Source organism: Arachis duranensis, chromosome 6 (genome assembly GCF_000817695.3).
Source record: "Arachis duranensis cultivar V14167 chromosome 6, aradu.V14167.gnm2.J7QH, whole genome shotgun sequence".
Taxonomy (NCBI): Eukaryota; Viridiplantae; Streptophyta; class Magnoliopsida; order Fabales; family Fabaceae; genus Arachis; species Arachis duranensis.
Genome location: NC_029777.3, coordinates 47,581,557 through 47,591,566, shown reverse-complemented (window position 1 = coordinate 47,591,566; position 10,010 = coordinate 47,581,557).

The window sequence follows — 10,010 nt, the reverse complement described above, 5'->3', positions numbered from 1 at the left end:
GCCCGGAAGTGGATTTTTATGTCATTTACTCATCTTTGTAAACCCTAAGCTACTAGTTCTCTACAAATAGGACCTTTTGCTATTGTATTAAGGGAGATCTTTCGATCATGTTTTGATGATTGAACCCTCTTTGGGAGGCTGGCCATTCGGCCATGCCTAGACCGTGTTCTTATGTATTTTCAACGGTGGAGTTTCTACACACCATAGATTAAGGTGTGGAGCTCTGCTGCACCTCGAGTATTAATGCAATTACTATTGTTCTTCTATTCAATTCAGCTTATTCTTGTTCTAAGATATTCATTCTTACCCAAGAACATGATGAATGTGATGATTATGTGACGCTCATCATCATTCTTACTTATGAACGTGTGCCTGAAAACCACTTCCGTTCTACAAGCAAACAAGGCTTGAATGTTTATCTCTTGGATTTGTTAATCAGAATCTTCGTGGTATAAGCTAGAATTGATGGCGGCATTCAAGAGAATCCGGAAGGTCTAAACCTTGTCTGTGGTATTCTTAGTAGGATTCAAGGATTGAATGACTGTGACGAGCTTCAAACTCCTGAAGGCTGGGCGTTAGTGACAGATGCAAAAGAATCACTGGATTCTATTCCAACCTGATTGAGAACCGATAGATGATTAGCCGTGCTGTGACAGAGTGCATTGAACATTTTCACTGAGGGGACGGGATTGTAGCCACTGAAAATGGTGATGCCCAACTTACAGCTTGCCATGGAAAGGAGTAAGAAGGATTGGATGAAGATAGTAGGAAAGCAGAGAGACGAAAGGGACAAAGCATCTCCATACGCTTATCTGATATTCTCACCAATGAATTGCATAAGTATCTCTTTCTTTATTTTATGCTTTATTCATAAATCATCTATAACCATTTGAATCTACCTGACTGAGATTTACAAGATGACCATAGCTTGCTTCATACCAACAATCTCCGTGGGATCGACCCTTACTCGCGTAAGGTTTATTACTTGGACGACCCAGTGCACTTGCTGGTTAGTTGTGCGAAGTTGTGATAAAAAGTTGAGATTGCAATTGAGCGTACCATATTGATGGCACCATTGATGATCACAATTTCGTGCACCATTGGTCTCTCTTTTGATATCAATATGCTTGTTTCTCCCTAATTGGAAACCAACTTCTGGGATGATTCCACTCTCACTCACCCAACCATAAAACTGGTTTTGGGTGAATGAGGAGAGGAACTTGTACTCATTAAAGCACGAACTTGAGGATCCAGAGGTTGGGTCCTTAGTCTTCCTTTTCTTTGATGCTGAGATTTTTTGTTGTGCCATTAGGGTGAGAGAGGGTGTTTAAAGGTTTAAAAATTTGGGTAGTGTTGCAAGAGAAATGAAAGCAAAACAAAGTTTTACTCCAACACCAAACTTAAAGCTTGATTGTCCCAATCAAGAAGAAGAAAATGAGTAAGGAAATAGTGGTAAGGAAAGGATAAAAGATATGAGAAGAAGAAAGGAAATGCTTGGGTTATTTTCGTGTATGAAGTGGGGTTTGGAGTGAGGAAAGATGGGAAAGTGAGGGGCTTTTATAGGGGTTGAAAAGTGTGGTCCAGATGGTGGGAATTGAGTTAATTCAATGTTTTCCCACTTGGGGAGTGGCACCTAGTGTGGGAAGAGGCACCAATCCTTTTCCCCTGTGCTTCCTACATGTGTTGAGTTCCAAAGTACAAGTACACTTTGACTTCTTTACTTTATATGCTATCAATCATGTGGGCCCCTTTTTCCCACCTGAAAATGAAACTGAAATCCCATCAGTAATGCCAAAGGAACCCTTCATATTCCTTTTTAATATGAGTAAATGAATTTGCAACTGATGGGTGTCCCTTGGGACACCAAACTTAATCCCATTGCATCTTAATAAATTGGGTGCATCATTGGATCTTTAATGTGTTCATACCAGGTAGAATAATTCTAATCCTTTCATATCCTTCTGATTCTAACCTCTTATGAGCACAATTAAACCACGTTCATGCTCCCACCAATGTATTAAATGCTTTCAAATTGAGTAATATTGGGCTTGCTTAGGTGATCCCTAGGCTTACTCTTTAAAAATTACTTATCCAAATGGTTGTAAGCATAGATTAAGTGGTAAGTGGCCACACCAAACTTAGCCTTTTAGCTAGTTCTCAACCCAATCACTCATCATCAGTAAATGAATTCATCAAATTGCATTTCCAGAATAGAATGAATGAAGTGTAAGGGTCTTCTACCTATCAAAACTGACATTAAACTTCCTAATCTACCACTTGCAATGTACTTCTGAATGGAAATGTGACACAAATGTGAAACTGAACTAAACTATCTGAATAGACAAAATTAAGCTACTTCTAAGAAAGTAGTAAATCAAAAGGATACAGGGTGTTTGGGTTCCTCCTAACTAGTGATTCTTTATTGTCACTAGCTTAACACTCCTCAATCTTTAGTTGAGCTTGTAGCTCACTCTCTGCTCCTCCAAAGAGCCTCCCAAGTAGTATTTGAGTTTATGGCCATTGACAGTGAAAGTTCTCTGAGTCTTGTCCTTCATAAGCTCTACATGACCATAGGGAAACACCTTGAGTATGATGAAGGGTCCTGACCATTAAGACTTGAGTTTCCCAGGGAAGAACTTGAGTCTTGAATTGTGCAACAACACCTTTTGTCCTTCAGTGAACCCCCTTTTCCCTATCCTCTGATCATGCCTCTTTTTTGTGTTCTCTTTGTAAATTTTTGCATTCTCATATGCTTGGTTCCTGAACTCTTCCAGTTCATTGAGTTGCATAAGTCTCCTTTCTCCAGCAGCTTGCTCATCAAAGTTTAGCATTTTAGAGCCCAGAATGCTCTATGCTCAAGCTCAACTGGTAAGTGACAAGCCTTGCCATATACTAGTTGGTTTGGAGACATCCCAATGGGTGTCTTGTAGGCTGTCCTGTAGGCCCATAAGGCATCATCCAGCTTCTTGGACCAATCCTTTCTTGAGCTTCCAATAGTTTTTTAAGAATTCTTTTTAGTTCCCTGTTTGAAATCTCAGCTTGCCCGTTGGTCTGTGGGAGGTATGGAGTTGCCACCTTGTGCTTGACTCCATACCTGCGAAGGAATGTCTCAAGTTGTTTGTTGCAGAAGTGTGTCCCTCCATCACTAATGAGGGCTCTAGGAACTCCAAATCTACTGAAGATGTTCCTTCTCAAGAAGCTTATTACAATCTTGTGGTCATTTGTTGCAGTGGCTATGGCTTTTACCCATCTTGAAACATAATCGACAGCCACCAATATGTAACTATTTAAGTAGGAGGATGGGAAGGGTCCCATAAAGTCAATTCTCCATACATCAAATAGTTCAAGCTCTAGTATGAATTGCTGTGGCATCTCATTTCTCTTGGTTAGGTTACCGGTTCTTTGGCATTCATCACATCTTGACACCAATTCCTTAGCATCCTTGAACATTGTTGGCCAGTAGAATCCAGATTGAAGCACCTTTGCTGCTGTTCTTTCTCCACTGAAGTGGCCTCTATATGCAGATCCATGGCACTGCCAAAGCACTTCCTGCCCTTCATCATGGGAAACACACCTTCTCAAGATTCCATCAGTACACTTCTTGAACAAATGGGAGTCATCCCAGATGTAGTGTTTAGCATCCTTGATGAGCTTTTTTCTCATATGTTTGTTGATGTTGGTTGGTAGTTTCCCAATATCCTTGAAGTTCGCTATGTCTGCAAACCAAGGGGCTACTTGGATCATCATCAACTGCTCATCAGGGAAGCTTTCATTTACTGCAACTTGGCGCTTCTCTTCTTCTTCTTGTGGAATCTTTGAGAGGTGGTAAGCTACCTTGTTCTCTGCTCCACTCCTATCTTTAATGTCAATGTCAAACTCTTGGAGTAGTAGGATCCATCATATTAATCTGGGCTTAGATTCTTGTTTGGTAAGCAAGTATTTGAGGGCTGCATGATCAGTGAATACAACTACTTTAGAGCCAATAAGATATGATCTAAACTTGTCAAAAGCAAAGACTATGGCTAAAAATTCTTTCTCTGTAGTGGTGTAGTTCCTTTGATTCTCATTAAGGACATTGCTAACATAGTAAATAACATGTACTAGCTTGTCTTTCCTTTGTCATAGAACAGCACTAATAGCAAAATCAGATGCATCACACATTAATTCAAAAGGTAAATCAAAGGCTACCATGCACTCTCTATCAAAAAACAAAGGGAGTATTTGAGACAAGTTGATTGCTAAGAGGTTTTGCAATCTTTGAAAAATCCTTAATAAACCTCCTATAGAACCCAGCGTGTCCCAAAAAGCTTCTGATTGCCTTGACATTGCAGGGTGGAGGTAACTTCTTAATTTCTTCCACCTTTATCTTGTCCACTTCTATGCCATTTTTTGAAATCTTGTGACCAAGAACCACCCCCTCAGTTACCATAAAATGGCACTTCTCCCAGTTCAAAACCAGGTTGGTTTCTTGGCACCTCTTTAGCACAAGGGCAAGATGATATAGGCAATCAAAGTATGAGTTTCCAAACATAGAAAAGTCATCCATGAATACTTCTATGAACTTTTCAACCATGTCTGAAAAGATGGAGAGCATGCACCTTTGGAATGTTGCAGGTGCATTGCATAATCCAAAGGGCATTCTCCTATAAGCAAAGACTCCATAGGGACAAGTAAAAGATGTTTTCTCCTGGTCCTTGGGGTCTACAACTATTTGGTTGTAGCCAGACTAATCGTCTAGGAAGCAGTAGTATTTATGCCTTGTGAGTCTTTCAAGCATCTGGTCCATGAAGGGCAGGGGAAAGTGGTATTTCCGGGTAGCTTCATTGAGTTTCCGATAGTCAATGCACATACGCCATCTGGTCACTGTCCTTGTGGGTATCAGTTAATTCTTTAAATTTTTGGCACAACAGTGATTCCTCCCTTCTTTGGGACTACTTGCATCGGGCTTACCCAAGAGCTATCTGAGATAGGGTAAATTACCCCTGCTTGCCACAACTTCACACATCTTTTTGAACCACTTCATTCATGGTTGGATTCAGCCTCCTTTGTTGTTGCCTTGAAGGTTTGGCACCTTCTTCAAGTAGGATCTTGTGCATGCACATTGAAGGACTTATCCCTTTTAAATCTGAAAGTGTCCAGCCTATAGCATCCTTGTGTTGTCTCAACACTTGGATAAGTTCATCTTCTTGTTCCTTACTCAAGCTTGAATTGATGATCACTGGGTAAGTGTTGTTGTCACCCAAGTATGCATATTTCAAGCTTGGTGGTAAGGTTTTCAGCTCCAGTTTAGGTACCTCCACTTCCTTGTTATCCTTATGGTTCAGCATGACCAAATTTTCCATGGTTCCTTATGGTAGTTCTCCACTTGATGCTTGTTGTTCTAGCTCCAAAGTTCCTTCATATTGTTCTTCTTCTGAAACTCCTTGAACTATTTGTTTGATGGTGTCTACCATCATGCATTCTCCTATGGATTCCTTGGGGTAATTCATTGCCTTAAAGGCATTGAAGACCATTTTCTCTTCATGCAATCTCAAGACTAGTTCCCCTTTTTGCACATCAATGATGGCTCCAATAGTAGCTAGGAATAGCCTTCCTAGGATGATTGATGTGTTAGCCTCTTCCATATCCAGCATAACAAAGTCATCTGGGAAAATGAATTCTCCCACTTTCACCAACAAGTCTTCCACTATCCCATGTGGAAACTTAAATGTTCTGTCAGCCAATTGGAGTGCCATTCTTGTTGGTTTGGCTTCCTCAATCTTCATCCTCCTCATCATGGTTAGAGACGTGAGATTGATGCTGGCTCTCAGGTCACATAAGGCTTTTTCAATATTGATATCCCCTATGATGCAGGGGATTTGGAAACATCCTGGGTCCTTCATTTTCTAAGGAAGTTTCTTTTGTATGATGGCACTACACTCCTCTGTTAGCACTATGGTCTCTTTTTCTCCCCAGTTTCTTTTTCTTGTCATGAGTTCCTTAAAAAATTTGGCATAAAGTGGCATTTGCTCTAATGCTTCAGCAAATGGTATGTTGATTTGGAGCTTCTTGAAGATCTCTAATAATCTAGAGAATTGGCCATCCTTCCCATCTTTCCTCAGGCTCTGTGGGTATGGTGCCTTTGACACATAAGGCTTCAAGGCTGGCTTTGGTAAAGGTGGGGCAGGGGCCTTTTCTTCGTTCTTGTTTCCATGCTCTTCTGTAACCTCTTCTCTATGGTTGCTCTTGCTTGTGGTTGCTTCTTCTATAACTTTCCCGCTTCTGAGTCTGATGGCTTTGCATTCCCCTCTTAGGTTGGCCATGGTGTCACTAGAAAATATATGTGTGGGCATTGGGATCTGCTTGGATAGAATTCCCACTTGTGCTTCCAGATTTGAGATTGTTGCACCATGATTTTTCATATTTGATCTGTATTCTTCTTGATTGGCATCTATCCTTCTATCAGTCTAAGTTTGTCACTCCATAAGAGTGGAAACGGCTCCTGCAAGCTGTGATGATAGTTGTGCTATTACAGCATCCATCCTCTCAAAGTTGCTCTTCATTTCACATGGTTGCATGGTTGAGGGTGGTGTGTCTTGATGGTGGTTGTTGTGTGTTTGTTGAGTGCCATGGTATGATGTGTTTTGTGAGTTATGGTAAGGTCTATGGTTGCCTGGTTGATAGTTGGGGTTGTGAGTGTTGTGTTGATTTGATGGATAAGGTTTGTTGTGGTCCTAATTATGGCTTTGTTGGTTTCTGCACCCAAAATTTGGGTGGTTCTTCCAACCTGGATTATATGTCGTGGAGTTGGGATCATATGGTGGTCTGGATGAGTTGTTCACATAATTTGCTTGCTCCCATTCACATTGAGCTTCTGGTGTAGTTTCTTCTTGAGGTGGTGCTTGAGCTTGAATGGCTGAAACTTGGCCAGCCTCCATCTTTTTGGTCAAGGCTGCTAGTTGTGCTACAATTGCCTTGTTTTAAGCTAAAAAGGCATCCATTGAATTGAGCTCTATTACTCCTCTCATTTGAGTTCTTTCTGAAGCATAGAAGTACTCATTTTCAGCCATTGTCTCAATGAAATCTATGGCTTCTTCAATAGTCTTCTTCTTGTTGAGTGAGCTTTCTAAAGAGTGGTCCACAGCCTTCTTTGCTTCATATGATAGCTCTTCATAAAAGATGTGTAGTTGAACCCATTTATTGAACATTTATGAGGGGAACTTTCTTGTCAAATATTTGAACCTTTCCCAAGCCTCATAGAGTGTTTCGCCATCTTGCTGCCTGAATGTTTGCACCTCAATTCTCCATCTGTTGACTCGCTGTGAAGGGTAGAATCTTGATAGAAATTTGTTCATATGTTATTCCTATGTGGTCAAGCTCTCCTTGAGGAATGCCTCCAACCACTTTGCTGCCTTATCTCTGAGTGAGAAAGGAAACAAGAGTAGCTTGTAGGTGTCAGGGTGTACACCATTGGACTTTACGGTGTCGCATATCCTCAAGAATGCAGTGAGATGTTGATTTGGATCCTCTTGAGCACCTCCTCCATATGAACAATTATTTTGAACAAGTGTGATAATTTGAGGTTTCAGCTCAAAGTTGTTGGCATGGATTGTTGGCTTTAGGATGCTGCTACCACAGTTTCCTGGATTTGGGTTGATGTAGGAGCCTAAGACTCTCCTCTCTTCCCTAACATGATTGCCAACTTCCTCTCCAACATGGTTGTGTGCTTCTTCTTCCATGGTGGTTTCTAGATCTTCCTCCACTTCTTCCTCTCCAACTATGCCTTTGCCTCTTGCTTCCCTCCTTAATCTAAGAAAGGTCCTCTCAAGTTCACTATCGAAGGGGGATACAGTTTCTCCCCTTCTACCTGTCATACAATTAGCAAATAGCCAGCAGAGAGCAAGTGAAGTAAAAAAATTCATCTTGAGATTAGTGGTTAGCTTTGTTGATGCAATTAATCAAACAGATAGAAGGATGGAAATATGGAGAATGGATAACTGAAATGATTCCATCAAATGGACAGAAATCCAAAATAGAGAAAAGAATTAAGGAACAAATAAAAAAAAATAACAAGATAATTAAAATGCTTAATCTAGCTCTCCAATCAATTTAATCATTGTTAAATTCAAACCAATCCCCGACAACGGTGCCATAAAACTTGATAAGTTCGAAATTCACACCCCATAAAATTTTTAATGATTATGAATCCGCTCTTTTGGCAAGCGCACCAAAATTATCGTCAAGTAATAACTCAGAGTGAAGTGGGATCGTATCCACAAAGATTGGTAGTTTTGAGCAATTTTAATCAATTGGTGAATTAGTCAAGCTAAACAATTAAATGATGATGGCAGAATTGTAAATGGGCAAAAAGTATAAATGACCGAAAGATAAGAGAAAGCATTAAAGTATAGAAATAAAAATGGCAAGAATATAAAAGACTGAAGATTAAATGACTTAATTGTAAATGGAAATGGGGATTTGCAGAATGTAAAGAAAAACTATAAAGAAAGTGGTAGATAAGAATAGGGGAATTCGTTCAGATCAGGAGATGTTGTCTTTTTGGATTAAATTCAGCTTATATCCTCTTCAATCATGCAACTCATTGACCTCTTGGCAATCATGATTGATTGGTTACCAATCCCTTGGTAACTCAATCTCTCAGATCTTGATCAATAGCCAAATCCTTGGTCTAATTGCTCATGAAGAGAGATATGCTTGATTCCTGTTTATACCACACATCATCATAGGTTCAGGTAGAGGGAGGATTATATGTCACCAAATCCAAACACCAAAACCCAGATTCTACTCAAGTGTGAGAATGGATTTCTAGCATGGTTTCATGTTTCCTTTCCCAAGGTTCCCATGAAACCCATTTTGCATTCAATCTCTTTTCCAAGATAATTGAACACTAGGCATGAAAAACGAAATTCCTTCTAGCAAATCAAAGAGAAGATGAAGAGAAAAAGAAATTCACTATCATTAATCCATCATGTACAACAGAGCTCCCACTCTCATTGAGAGGGAATTTAGCTACTCATAGCTTAGAGAAAAGTACTGAAGATGGAGAAGATGATGAAGTGAAAAGTAGAAAAACTAAAAGATCTCTCAGTGCTTAACCCCCTTTTAAGTTCTTCTTGGGGCTATTTATACTACTCCTAACTCTCAAAATAAAAGAATTACAAAAGCGAAGAAGGAAAATTACAATTTGGAGGGAAAAGAAACTCAATAATCGTGACTTCCCAGCTGGTGTGTGGCTGGCGCTTCAGTGGCATGCCTCGTCCCCCCTCCAATTCAGTGGCTCTGGTTTCCCCTTGTATTTTTCTTCACGCATGCAAGGTTCCTCTTATGGCAAGCTGTGTGTTGGTTGATCACCGTTGTCAATGGCTACCATCCGTCCTCCTAGTGAAAATGGTCCAGGTGCATTGTCACCGCACGGCTAATCATCTATCGGTTCTCACTCATGCTGGAATAGGATCCATTGATCCTTTTGCGTCTATCACTACGCCCAACACTTGTGAGTTTGAAGCTCATCACAGTCATTCAATCCCTGAATCCTACTCGGAATACCACAGACAAGGTTTAGACTCTCCGGATTCTCAAGAATGCTGCCAATGGATTCTAGCTTATACCACGAAGATTCTGGTTAAGGAACCCAATAGATACTCATTCAATCTAATGTAGAATAAAGGTGGTTGTCAGGCACGCGTTCATAGATTGAGAATGATGATGAGTGTCACGGATCATCACATTCATCATATTGAAGTGAAAATGAATATCTTAGATAGAAACATGCGTGTTTGAATAGGAAACAGAAATAATTGCATTAATCCATCGAGACACAGCAGAGCTCCTCACCCCCAACAATGGAGTTTAGAGACTCAAGCCGTCAAATAGTACAAAGTTCAGATCTAAAAATGTCATGAGGTGTAGAATAAATCTCTAAAAGTTGTTTAAATACTAAACTAGTAACCTAGGTTTACAGAAAATGAGTAAACTATGATAGATAGTGTAGAAATCCACTTCTGGGGCCC